Genomic DNA, 14712 nt, shown 5'->3' on the forward strand with positions numbered 1-14712 from the left:
TAATTCAGTGCGGTGGCAGTACATACACTGTTGCCTGGACTGCCGTAACAGGTGAGCACCGCTTGCAGATTCTCGAGCAAGTGCCATACAAACAGAGTTGTAGTAGCCGGAGGGTCATTTAGCATCATTAGAATCTATTTCCTGGAAAGTAGATTTTACGAGAATCGCCTCTTGTTAGACTAACTTTAACATCTTACCACTGTGCAACTCACCACAGGGTGAACGACGTTAAGCAGCTTTTAGTAGTAACAGCGTGTTCTGCATCGTCTTTTGCGAAGATTATATGCGAATAACGCAGAAGTACACGACAGTGAAACACAGAGCAATCTCTTTTCCTCCTGGTGTAAGAATCATTTCCTACATCGCCCTTGTGGCCGTACATGTCTAACGTTTATTGAGGGAGCATTCAGCCGTGCAGAACAGACTTTCGCCATTCCTACAAAGCAAAGTTTGGTCTTTCAACCTTAATATTATTACTCAATTAATACTGTTCGTACCTCGATGATACTGTTATAAAATTCGTTCAAAATTTGTTTCAAACTGGACTTCTCAGGATGGTTTCATGCGGGCGGCCGCAATTTTCAATCCCATGAAATCTTCAGCTCAAATTAATGACCACCGTCATGTTCGACGTCAGCGTACAATTATCACTCACAGACGGCAAGTGGTAGCACTAGCAGAGGAGGGTATTATAAAATGGCTCTGAGCACTATGGGACTTAACATCTATGGTCATCAGTCCCCTAGAACTTAGAACTACCTAAACCTAACTAACCTAAGGACATCACACACATCCATGCCCGAGGCAGGATTCGAACCTGCGACCGTAGCAGTCGCGCGGCTCCGGACTGAGCGCCTAGAACCGCAAGACCACCGCGGCCGGCCGAGGGTATTATAAAGCGTGTCGATGGAACGCACAAACAGTCGCTGTCCTAGTGTGGAAATTGAGCGATTAGTCTGACGTCCAATGCAATTTGATTATTGTCTTCCGGGTCGATGGTGAAGGCATTTCCGTAATGGCTAAGTTTCTAAACTCTTCGCATGCCGCCTTCGTTACACAGTATCCAAAACCGAAGTAGAGGCAACTGTCGTGCACGATGGGTAATACACTACTGTCCATTAAAATTGCTACACCACGAAGATGACGTGCTACAGACGCGAAATTTAACCGACAGGAAGAAGATGCTGTGATTTGCAAATGATTAGCATTTCAGAGCATTCACACAAGGTTGGCGCAGTTGGCGACACCTACAACGTGCTGACATGAGGAAAGTTTCCAACCGATTTCTCATACACAAACAGCAGTTGACCGGCGTAGCCTGGTGAAGCGTTCTTGTGATGCCTCGTGTAAGGAGGAGAAATGCGTACCATCACGTTTCCGACTTTGATAAAGGTCGGATTGTAGGCTATCGCGATTGCGGTTTATCGTATTGAGACATTGCTGCTCGCGTTGGTCGAGATCCAATGACTGTTAGCAGAATATGGAATCGGTGAGTTCAGGAGGGTAATACGGATCGCGGTGCTGGATACCAACGGCGCCGTATCACTAGCAGTCGAGATGACAGGCATCTTATCCGCATGGCTGTAACGGATCGTGCAGCCACGTCTCCATCCCTCAGTCAACAGATGGGGACGTTTGCAAGACAACAACCATCTGCACGAACAGTTCGACGACGTTTGCAGCAGCATGGCTGCGGTTACCCTTGACGCTGCATCACAGACAGGAGCGCCAACGATGGTGTACTCAACGGCGAACCTGGGTGCACGAATGGCAAAACGTCTTTTTTTCGGATGAATCCAGGTTCTGTTTACAGCATCATGATGGTCGCATCCGTGTTTGGCGACAACGTGGTGAACGCACATTGGAAGCGTGTATTCGTCATCGCCATACTGGCACATCACCGGGCGTGATGGTGTGGGGTGCCATTGGTTACACGTCTCGGTCACCTCTTGTTCGCGTGGACGGCACTTTAAACAGTGGACGTTACATTTCAGATGTGTTACGACCCATGGCTCTACCCTTCACTCGATCCCTGCGAAACGTACATTTCAGCATGATAATGCACAACTGCTTGTTGCAGGTCCTGTACGGGCCTTTCTCGGGAAAGAAAATGTTCGACTGCTGCCGTGGCCAGCACATTCTCCAGATCTCTCACCAACTGAAAACGTCTGGTCAATGGTGGCCGAGCAACTGGCTCGTCACAATACGCCAGTCACTACTCTTGATGAACTGTTGTATCGTGTTGAAGCTGCATGGGCAGCTGTACCTGTACACGGCATCTAAGCTCTGTTTGACTCAATGCCCAGGTGTATCAAGGCCGTTATTGCGGCCAGAGGTGGTTGTTCTGGGTACTGATTTCTCAGGATCTATGCACCCAAATTGCGTGAAAATGTAATCACATGTCAGTTCTAGTATATTAAATCTATCCAATGAATACCCCTTTATCATCTGCATTTCTTCTTGGTGTAGCAGTTTCCATGGCCAGTAGTGTAGATGTGTGCGAGCGAACAGATGTATATGTGTTGAGCAACTGCCCGGATAAACCATAGGTGTCCCTTCATCGAACGTTGCTGCGTACGGGTATTCTCAGCAGGTGCCTGATTCATGCGACGAAGGCTGAAATTTGCACGCCAGTACCGCAATTGATTGTCCACTGAACGACGATAGGTAGCGTTTCCGGATGAATTACGACATATGCTCCATCGGGCACATCATTCTGGAAAGAACAATGGATCTGAAGAATTATGCTTCTATCCTTGGGGATCACATCCGTCTCTAAATGCAGTTTCTTTCCCCTCGGCACAGTAGTGTCTGCCAAGAGGACACAGGAAGGTATCTCACAGCTCACTGTGTACATGCTTGGTTCGAAGAGCACCAAGATGAGTTCACAGTACAGCCCTGGCCACAAATCTCCTCGGATTTAAAGAGAAACTATAATCTGTGAGACCACCTCAGTCGGGGTGTTCCCGCCATGGATCCTCAGCTGCAAGAGCTAGCGCGGTTGACTATGGCAGTGGATTGGGAGTCTCCACATCCTTGTTGGTACCTTCCAGAAAATCAGTCTCTTCCGACTGTGATTCATCGCTGCTAATGCATTAGCTGCACATCTCTCTTCCACCGTTGTTTATACTTAGTGGCGTATTTTACCCTTTAAACTTCGAATACCTTGAACGTGATTTAGACTGGTAGTTAGGGCCTGACAAATTATAAGTTAGGATACCTTTGAGCATACTACCGCACAGCTACTCTAACGGCTTAGCAGTAGTCACTACATACGCCAACCATGTCGCCTTTTTTGACTATCGTGTATATTGCGAAAATCTGAATAGCATCACGACTTGCGTAATCGCTACAATAGCCGAGCACAGTCTGATGGGCTTCCATCAGACAGAAAGTCACAGGAGTCGTAATTGACTTAGGTGTTTAGCTACATTTAGTACCGTTCGGCAGTCATTGGTAGATTTTCGTTTCCTGGCAGCGAATCAGTGGTTTGTGGCGTTGTGGTCTGTTTGCCATTTGATCAAGTTCCACAGGTGGTATGTTGCTCGAATCTTCTCGGAATAGCACTTTCAGTATCACAGGGAAAAATATAAAGGACATTCAAACCAAAACCGAACAGCCACCAATATTGTACCATGGACTGGTTGCATTCACCATACGCCTTAAAACATTTATCACACTAGAAGACGAGACGATCAGCTCCCGTTTCGTAGAAAGCGACTGGCTTGCACTTCCTCGTCCGACTGAAACTGACGTCGATGCATGTTTTACTTCATGTTCCTCAACGTTTAGACTTTACGGTGCGTCTGCGAAGTGACTTCATTGCGTTACTTATTGACTGTGGCTCCACATGCCAGAAACTCGACGATCAGAGGGCCCATGCAGTCGAAGAGGTAGGTCGTAATGACCTCACTGGAACTTGTGTGAATAGCTTTGGATGTCTTTGGCGGAGGAGATGTGGGATATTTATGCTTTGGGTTTTTCCTTTTATCCTTGCGCTGTCCGAACGCTGTCGGACGGAACCATCCTGTTACACGACAATACCCCCTACTTCCTCCGTGAAGCCGGGAACTTTCACCCTGTGATTTTCATATCATTGGCGACCGGAAGGAAAACATGCATGGTGGTCGGTTTCCGCCAACGAGGAAGATTAGATTAGATTACATTAGGATTATATTTTCGTTCCATAGATCCGTGCTGAGGAGATCCTCGTGGATGTGGAACATGTCATTTTTTTAATAAAAAGCTGAAATAACAATACCGATAGTATGAATATATATACAATACGTCATTTGTTTCTATTAAAAAATTCGTCACTGGAGTAGAATAGTATGAATATATATATACAGTACATCGTTTGTTTCTATTAAAAAATTCGTCAATGGAGTAGAAGGAGTTGGTCTACATCTACATCTACATCTACATTCATACTCCGCAAGCCACCCAACGGTGTGTGGCGGAGGGCACTTTACGTGCCACTGTCATTACCTCCCTTTCCTGTTCCAATCGCGTATGGTTCGCGGGAAGAACGACTGTCTGAAAGCCTCCGTGCGCGCTCTAATCTCTCTAATTTTACATTCGTGATCTCCTCGGGAGGTATAAGTAGGGGGAAGCAATATACTCGATACCTCATCGAGAAACGCACCCTCTCGAAACCTGGCGAGCAAGCTACACCGCGATGCAGAGCGCCTCTCTTCCAGAGTCTGCCACTTGAGTTTGCTAAACATCTCCGTAACGCTATCACGGTTACCAAATAACCCTGTGACGAAACGCGCCGCTCTTCTTTGGCTCTTCTCTATCTCCTCCGTCAACCCGATCTGGTACGGATCCCACACTGATGAGCAATACTCAAGTATAGGTCGAACGAGTGTTTTTTAAGCCACCTCCTTTGTTGATGGACTACATTTTCTAAGCACTCTCCCAATGAATCTCAACCTGGCACCCGCCTTACCAACAATTAATTTTATATGATCATTCCACTTCAAATCGTTCCGCACGCATACTCCCAGATATTTTACAGAAGTAACTGCTACCAGTGTTTGTTCCGCTATCATATAATCATACAATAAAGGATCCTTCTTTCTATGTATTCGCAATACATTACATTTGTCTATGTTAAGGGACAGTTGCCACTCCCTGCACCAAGTGCCTATCCGCTGCAGATCTTCCTGCATTTCGCTACAATTTTCTAATGCTGCAACTTCTCTGTATACTACAGCATCATCCGCGAAAAGCCGCATGGAACTTCCGACACTATCTACTAGGTCATTTATATATATTGTGAAAAGCAATGGTCCCATAACACTCCCCTGTGGCACGCCAGAGGTTATTTTAACGTCTGTAGATGTCTCTCCATTGATAACAACATGCTGTGTTCTGTTTGCTAAAAACTCTTCAATCCAGCCACACAGCTGGTCTGACATTCCGTAGGCTCTTACTTTGTTTATCAGGCGACAGTGCGGAACTGTATCGAACGCCTTCCGGAAGTCAAGAAAAATAGCATCTACCTGGGAGCCTGTATCTAATATTTTCTGGGTCTCATGAACAAATAACGCGAGTTGGGTCTCACACGATCGCTGTTTCCGGAATCCATGTTGATTCCTACATAGTAGATTCTGGGTTTCCAAAAACGACATGATACTCGAGCAAAAAACATGTTCTAAAATTCTACAACAGATCGACGTCAGAGATATAGGTCTATAGTTTTGCGCATCTGCTTGACGACCCTTCTTGAAGACTGGGACTACCTGTGCTCTTTTCCAATCATTTGGAACCCTCCGTTCCTCTAGAGACTTGCGGTACACGGCTGTTAGAAGGGGGGAAAGTTCTTTCGCGTACTCTGTGTAGAATCGAATTGGTATCCCGTCAGGTCCAGTGGACTTTCCTCTGTTTGATTTCAGTTGCTTTTCTATTCCTTGGACACTTATTTCGATGTCAGCCAGTCACTAGTAAGTCTTTCAGGCTCCTTTTAAACTGATCTTTATTTGTAACTAAATTTTTTATGTTTGCTGGCATTTTATTGAAGATGAGTGTTCCTGAGTAGTGGACCCCTTTTCGAACTAAAGTAAGTGCTTTTAAGTCCTTGTGCAGATCATTTTTGTTCCTGGTATTGTATGTATGAACTGAGGTGTTTCTTGGAAAAAGAGATATATTATTTTGGACAAATTTCATTAAGGAGTAAATATACTGAGAGGCAGTAGTTAGTATACCCAGTTCTTTGAAGAGGTTTCTACAGGACGTCCGTGAATTAACTCCACAAATAATTCGTACCTGTATTACACGCTTTTGGACTCTGAAAACTTTTGTTTGACTTGAAGAATTACCCCAAAATATTATACCATATGACATTATGGAATGAAAGTAGGCAAGCTTTTTCATTTTTATGTCGCCTCTGTCTGCTAACACTCGAATTGCAAATACAGATTTTTTAAGGCGTTTCTGCAGTTCTGTGGTGTGCTCCTCCCAACTGAATTTATTATCAAGTTGTAATCCCAGGAATTTAAGACTGTCAACCTCTTCTTTCTGCTCTTCTTCATACTTTATGCATATTCAGGGTAGAAACCTCTTACAGGTTCTGAATTGCATATAGTGAGTCTTTTCGAAGTTTAATGTCAGTGAGTTGGCTTTAAACCATTTATTAATATCCATGAAAATATCATTAGCAGATCTTTCTAGAACTACACTCGACATACTATTTATTGCATTACTGTGTCATCTGCAAACAAAATGAACTCTGCTTCTGACAGTGTAACTGATGAGAGATCATTAATGTACACAAGAAAAAGCAATGGGCCTAAGATGGATCCTTGTGGGACACCACATGTAATTTCTTCCCATTCTGATAATGACTGATGACTTAATTCACTAGTCCCTTGCACTGACACCATTTGTTTCCTGTCAGTGAGGTATGACTTGAACCATTTTGCAGCATTGCCCATGACACCATAGAATTCTAATTTATTTAAAAGGATGTTGTGGTTCACTCAATCGAATGCCTTTGACAAATCACAGAAAATACATGTTGCTTCTAACTTGTTATTTCATGAAGTACATTTTCACTGTAGGTGTAAATAGCCTTCTCGATATCAGAACCCTTCAGAAATCCAATCTGTGTTCTTGATAATATGTTATTTGTGGTCAGATGGTTGAGAAGCTGCCTGTACATTACTTTTTCTAAAATTTTTGAGAATGCTGGCAAAAGTGAAATCGGTCTGTAGTTTGATGGTACCTCTTTATCCCCTTTCTTGAATAGCGGCTTAACATCTCAATATTTTAGCCAGTCAGGAAACGTCCCAGTAATAATTGACTGGTTACACAAGTAACTCAGAATTGTGCTAAATTCACAAGAACATGCCTTAATTAACTTTGTTGATATTTCATTGTAACCACTAGAATGCTTTGTTTTTAAAATTTTATTATGGAAGTTATTTCTTTTGGTGAAGTGAGTGACATATTCATGTACCTGAAGCTATTTGTAAAGGCTAGTTTCGGATATTCAAGGGCATTATTTACTGATCCTGACAATCCCATTCTATCAGTAACGGATATAAAGTACTTGTTAAATAGATTTGCCACACTATGCCCATCGGTTACTAATGTGTCATCTACCCTTAGTGCTATTTGCTCCTGTTCCTTTCTGGTTCTACCAATCTCCTCTTTCACTATATCCCATATTGTTTTTATTTTGTTCCCTGATATTGCTTTCTTCTTCTCGTAGTGCATTTGTTTAGATGTCTGAATCACTTTTTTAATATTTTACAGTGTAATACTGTGTGTGGTTGTGGATCGGTCAGCGGCCGATCGCGTTCTACGAAACAGGAATTGATCGTTTTGCTTCCCAGAGGAGTAAATGTCTTAACGCGCTGTGGCGGGAACTCGAGTTTCATTTGACTACCTGTCATATATAGATCCAATGAAAAACTGTGTTAAGTACCACTGAAAAATCGAAGACCTAATTTGTCATTTTCGATTAAACACAGAATTGAAGATAAACTTACTTTTTTTAGTGTTAAATACGGTGTAGTTATAACAGTGGCAATGCTCTTACAGGAATCGTAATTTTGGAATTTAAAGTGCGGCATAGTTACAACAATGAGAAATGTTCATATAGAAGGTCATGTCTTCTCAGGGTAACCAAAATAAGTTTTCTCCTTATAGTTTGCTAGTGGGTCCTACCTCCGAGTGTCACTCATTTGCTATGGTAAAACACATGCCGAATGGCTGGATTCGCTAGATAAAGACTGGAACGCAGGTTCTTTCAGTTAAAACACGTGTTGATCACTGATGCGTCTCACCTCACACAGAGTCGTTTCCAAGATCTCGTCTTGTCAGCCACAATTATCTTCCCCGCAAATAATTTCAGGAAAATTCTAGGATTGTTCAGAGAACTACGTTGCACTCGGTAGTTTCAGTTTTTCAGCAAATAGGATAGTGGTGACTCCCCCTTACCTATGTCTCACACTGTACTGAAAATTCCAGTGCCGCAATTATGCCAGCTTTAACGTCTAAAATCGTATGAATTAGGCACATAGCGAGACAACTACTACAGAAGTAGTAGTGTGCAGCAATCCTCGTGATCGTTAGAACATACCTCCAACTCTCCTCACATCTGTTAATCTTTCAGTTGGTATTTGGTTTCCATGTAAAATTGTACAAACCAACTCCATCGTAGCACTCAGTAACTAGCCCTTCAGGGTGATTACTCTCTCTTCCAACATCTCTCCCAATCTCAACTGACCAAACCCAGCTGAGTGAATTCTCATTGGGTGTATGCTTTGTGCGTGCTGTGAACATGTGTTAATAGACTATGTTAAAAATGGACGCACTTAACTGAGCATCAGTTTCATCGGCAGAGTCACCTCCTACTCACTGCTTAGACAAGATGTCCTTATCCACATTTTGTTTGCTTCTGAGTGATGAAAATTTTATTTTACCTCAAGATAAGCCCATTCCCTCATGTAGGTTTCTAAGTACGCCTTACTACCCAATATCGTCTAAATAAGCCATAATCCTCTCTTCATACAGAACTGCCATCACATCACTGAATGAAGTTTCAACTTCCCTGCAGATTCTCCCAATCAACTGAAAATTTACTCGCTTTAAATACTGACTACAATGACATCTGATACTTTCTTTCTTTCTTTCTTTTGTTTGTGCCTTTTCCCGCAGTTAGGCAGGGTCTGCATTGTTAATCGGATTTGGCAATATTAGTGAAATGGGTGGCCGGATGGCCTACCTGCCGCCACCCTGTACCCTCCCCCCCCCCCTCCCCCCGGGATGGAATTAGTGTACCCCAACTGTCTGCGACTAGTGTAATCCATGGAATAGTACGAAAGTGTTCAAATGTCTGTGAGCCGTGTAACTGAGGCGGGATGTGGGGACAAGCCCGGTATTCACCTATGGGGATGTGGAAAACCGCCTAAAAACCACATCCAGGCTGGCCGGCACACCGGACATCGTCGTTAATCCGCCGGGCGGATTCGATCCGGGGCCGGCGCGCCTACCCAAGTCCAGGAATCAGCGCAGTAGCGCTTTCGGCTAACCTGGAGGGTTACAATTACATCAGATAAGAAGGGTACATATTTTAGTAAGTATTGGGGAGAAATAAATATTGGTAGGTGAGAGGTAGTCGTGTCTTTACAAAATGTCCCAAGGTATTGTTTAGCAATAGGAGCAAAAATTCAGCAATGTACAGTAGATATTCAAAATCGTAAAGACACTGAGAATGAACAATACATTGATATGTCATTTTGTATACCAACGTCGAAGAGAAATCAATACATGAAATTATTAGTAAAGTTGCAGCCAACCTTCGCAGTACGGAAATAAGCCCTAGATTATGAGAGAACATGATAAAAAAAGAAAATCGCATTTGAGATGTTAAAAACTTGGGTATACTGATAAGACAAGGAATGACGAGGTTCTCCGTAGAATAGAAGAAGAAATGAATATTTGAAAAACATTCACAATAAGAAGGTTCGGGTGGCAGGACAAGTTTTTAGACAGCAGAAAATAATTTGTATGGAAATGGAGGAGTTTATTTTTAAATTGAAAAAATGAGCCCTCGGTCACAATTATTTTAAGTCTTATTGACCAGGTTTCAACACTTATAAGAGTGCCTTCATTAGAATTAAACAATTAAAATGGCCAATAACATAATCAGAAATTTATAGGAAAAGACATTTTTATATGAAAAAAGTGTAAGTACTGGCGAACAATTAAAGACAGAAGCAGTGCTTACATGTCACAACAAAAAAATTAAGAGGCCAGAAGGGATTAGTCACAAAATATATACAAAGGAAAGCGTGAAAGCGAGCCACTGTGGGCTGCTCGTACCTGTACAGCCACAGGCTTATTTTGAGTCATCAATCTTCTGACTAGTTCCAAGCGCCCGCTACGAATTCCTCTCTCGTGCCAGACTCATCATTTCGAAGTAGCACCTAACTTCCTTAGTTATTTAGTGGCGAATCTTTGTCTTCACTACGGGTATTCCCTTCTACAGTTCTGTCTAGTACCATGAAAGGCCCCTTCTTCTTGGCAGTGTTTCCCATACATATCTTTCCTCGCCGATTCTGCGGAAAACCACCTCGTTTCTTATCAGCATGGTTGTGAAGTACCACATCTCAAACCCTTTGATGGCCTTTTTTCTGCGTCAGTTTCTCTGCGGACATTAATGTTATCAGCAAATCTCATGATTGATATATTGTCAGTCTGAATTTTATTTCAGTACTTAAACCTAGCCTTTACTGCTGTGATTCCTTCTTCGAACAGTTGATTGAACACTTTGAGTGAAAGACTGCATCCGTGTGCTACATCCTTTTTTGATTTGAACACCTCCTTCTTCGTCTTCCGTTCTTATTGTTCATTAGCCATAAATACCTGTTCTTCCTTATGGCTTACACAAATTTTTCCGAGAATATTGGGCATCTTGCACAGTTTTATATTGTCAACTCTTTTCCTAGGTCACAAATTCTATGAAGACATCACCGTTTTTCTTAAATCTTGCTTCCATTATTAAGTGCAACGCCATATTTGCCTCTCTGGACTAGTACAGCTATACGTAAATTACAATTTAGCTTATAAACTAACTTGTTCCGTGCGCTTCAGAAACTAATGCTGAGAACAGTTATGGGGATACTAGGGAATTATTCGCTAATGCTAAAATTTTGAAATGATATTTTACTTTGGATATACATTATTTAAAACAAATAAATAAATTGGAAAGTCTTCTTAAAACAGAACTTGGATTAATAAATTAAAAAGAAGAAGAAAAAAAAACTAGATGCGAGAAACAACGAAACCAGAAGATGGAATTTTGAAATGTTTAAAGTAGGATAGAACAAAGCAAAATTATACAACTTCGAAGACTTGAAGGAGGCAGATCGTAGGCTGCTAAAATAGTTTTATGGGTTTAATAATCACTGAACGATTTAAATGATCAGTTAGAATGCAGAAAATGTGTCTGAAACAGTATGTTCTACGCAAAGCATTTCGTGAGGGAAAAGTACGCATAGTAAAAGAATTGGAATATGTGAAACAGGAAATTTGATGAAAATTAAATGAAGGATCGTAGTACGAAGTGAAGTAATTAAAAAAATAGTGGACGATTAAATACACTGCTGAAAAAATGCAGAGAAGTGTAGAATGTCTGTAGAAGTTGTGGTTACGAACATGTCACATAGGAGAGTGAAATAAAGAAATCGATCGCAGGAGTGAAAACAGAGAACAAGTAAACGATGATTTCTTTAGGAGCTGATCGTGCAGAGCATTCTCCCTGAGAAGGTTTTTGAGTATCGTTTCTAAAACAACTAGGGATCATGGAGGTAGTGGCAATAATGAACTTCACTACTCTAGCAACTTGTACAAAGATAGTCGCTATAGAGAACTAAAGCGCCAAACGAGACGCTATTCACAGCAGTGCAGTGCAAGAGCAGTAAACCCAGTTAAAGGTTCAGTCTTGAAGAAAACGTTGCTTCGATGGCAGTCCTACGACAACCGCCGCTTCAACAGTCAGAGGCCGCTAATGCATCGGGAATGCATCCGGGTGACGTCTTCGACAACCGCTTGTCTCGATAGGTACGCACACTGCAACATGCCGACTAAATGTGAATACACAAGTTGGACTGCCGCAACAAACAGCGGGGCGGCCCTACGTATGTCTTGACCACAGACTGTGATTTAAAGGCCTGCGTTAAATTTCAGTCATCTGTGTAATATTATTGAGAGAAGTTGTGTCACACTGGTCATGATAATCAGATCACCGGGCGTGGGCTGCAACCTAGGCTATTCGGCTATGCCTGGCTGCCATTCGAGTGAAGTCGATTTAGTGTAAGCACTAAACCCCGTACGCACTAAGCACAGCAATATATCTCAAACGAACACTGTGCATCTCTCATCTACTTTGAAGGACTAAGCCAAAGCTGCTGAGGGAAAAAGACTTTACTAATTTATCGATTGAAGAACAAAACGGCACCAGCTACTCAGCGGCTCTTTCTATTTCATTGTTTTTCCCTTCCTTCGTTACTTCTTTTTGTGCCAATTCCGTACCTCCAGTTTCTCATTCATGTTTTTTTACTTTAATACCTGTTCAGGAAGCAGGATTGCATATTGGGTACAAATTTTCAATTGTGCCTACTTTGAGCTAAGAATGTAGCCAATACCAGTAATACAGAAAGTAACAACCTAAGAACACAAGTGGAGAAACAACATGACCAACTGCATTATTATGTAAATTTCATAGAATAGAAAAACAACTGCACCATTATCAGTCCTGACGGCATATATTCACGATGCTGAAAACCCTAAACCAGCTCACTGTAATGTATCTTATCCGTATATGGAAATGCTATGTATGTTTTGCTACTTTAATGCACTGTGCGCTGTCGTGATAATGAAATGTTATACACATTTCACTACCTTAGCGCACTGTGGGTTATTACGATAATCTCTGTTGTGCATATAGAGCGCTCATGGGACGTATATGTTGACCTTTTTACTAACTATTTTACCATTGCTGAAACTGTACGAGATATATAATCACGCTGGTATGAAATGAACCACTTCTGTTCTGCTCTTGAATCTGAAAGGGACGATGTAATCTTATATTATAATAAAGTCAATATTTCATACTTGCAGCTTTGATTCGAGAGGGGAATAGAAACCTCCTTGAAGTTGAAGTATTTAATTTGTTATTTTTGTAATACCTCAGTTCTTCGATAGTTCATCGAAATTTTTAAGGAAAGTTTCTCTGTAGTACGTAGTATTAAAATAGCTCCTACTTATGCTCTTGTCTGGTGCGTACTCTTTGGTAATGAACTGTTTGTTTTGGATTAACTGTTAGTGACAGAACCTACACTTCTTTGTACAGATCCGGTAGCCATTGTTATTTCTATTTGAATGTACAGGTTCACAGTAAATTGCTTCACCACACGAGACGAGACGGATGGAATAATACACTACACGATCCGTTCGCGAAATAAGTTGCAGTTCACAAAAGGGACAGCTTAAATTCAAGTGTTAGGATTTCACACACATTCTGTCTCTAGGAAAGACAGTAATCTGGAATAAATATATTTCCCACACATTTCCGAACCGTAATATCAAGTAAGGTATTTATATTGTATTGGTTTCATTTGAATACACTTCAAGTTCCTAATAACCAATACGCTTCGACTTACCTTACAATGATCACCAAAGGCGTATAATGAGGCGTCTCCTGAAAGTGCGTACGCTCACAGGACTTTTATAGGTGCATTTTGCAACCGGTTTGCAAATTATCAACTTGCGGAAGGTCAGCAGCATTCTCACTGTGTTGTTATTACCAACTACAAGTTTCTGCAGCATTGCATCAAGGAAAACAAAGGAAACAGATATGAACTATGTTGCTAACCTGCAATTACCCATTTATCACAGTTTAATTTATGCACTGGGGAAATTCCGCTCAACGCTTCCGTAGCATTCTCTAAGAGGCAGGTAACGCCTGGATCTCACCAAATGGTGAGCACCTCGCGAAGCTCAGTTTTCGTCGGCTCAGTACAGGTTTGACGAATCCCGGGTTCCTAAGCTGGGACCTGCAGATCTCCGCCTGACGACTGTAAACTCTGGGCATGCATCATCGACAAACGTGCGGCAAGACAATCGAAAGTATTCTATTGCAGGAATCTTTTCCTAATTCTCTGATCACAGGTATGGTACAAACCCAGAAGAAAAGAAACTCGACTGAAATCCCTGGGCTAGCAGGACAGAGCGGATGAGGTTATATTTGTAGAAAGGGGCCAGAATAAGTTACTGTCAGTTGCATTCAACATATAAACTTTATTTCTTAAAATACCTACTCACACAAGCAAAAATCAAAAACTCTCAAGGTTTTAACGAAACACCTCTTTAGATTAAATTTAGATGGCCAGAAGGCCACATCGAAAATCCAAGGCACAAGGCCTAAGCAAGGAATTGAGGTACAGGAGTTCTTCTGGAGGTTTTGCGAGGTGCCGGGGCTAGCAGTGTATTTAACACTAAATTCTTCTAGAATCTTCATACATAAAGTATGCCCTAAGCCCCCTCTATTCCAACTCCGACTTTTGCTGTTGCACATGGATTAAAAAAGAAATGCGAACTGACTTCAATCGACCCTGCAAGTGGAGTAGAAAAGAGTTTGGCACCTGCAATAATTTAATTTGATAAATAAGTTAAATAAAGGAAAGTTTCATTAATGTA

General features: G+C 41.8%; 1 protein-coding gene across 1 annotated transcript in view; it reads right to left on the reverse strand.

Annotated features, from left to right (window-relative positions):
- Positions 1-13725, reverse strand: part of LOC126252514 (major royal jelly protein 1-like) — a 49704-nt gene extending 35979 nt beyond the window's left edge. The window contains exon 1 of the mRNA XM_049953410.1: positions 13677-13725. The gene's annotated coding sequence lies outside the window, so the exon portion shown is untranslated. The remainder of the gene's footprint in view (positions 1-13676) is intronic.
- Positions 13726-14712: the final 987 nt, after the last annotated feature.

Source organism: Schistocerca nitens, chromosome 4, assembly GCF_023898315.1.
Source record: "Schistocerca nitens isolate TAMUIC-IGC-003100 chromosome 4, iqSchNite1.1, whole genome shotgun sequence".
NCBI lineage: Eukaryota > Metazoa > Arthropoda > Insecta > Orthoptera > Acrididae > Schistocerca > Schistocerca nitens.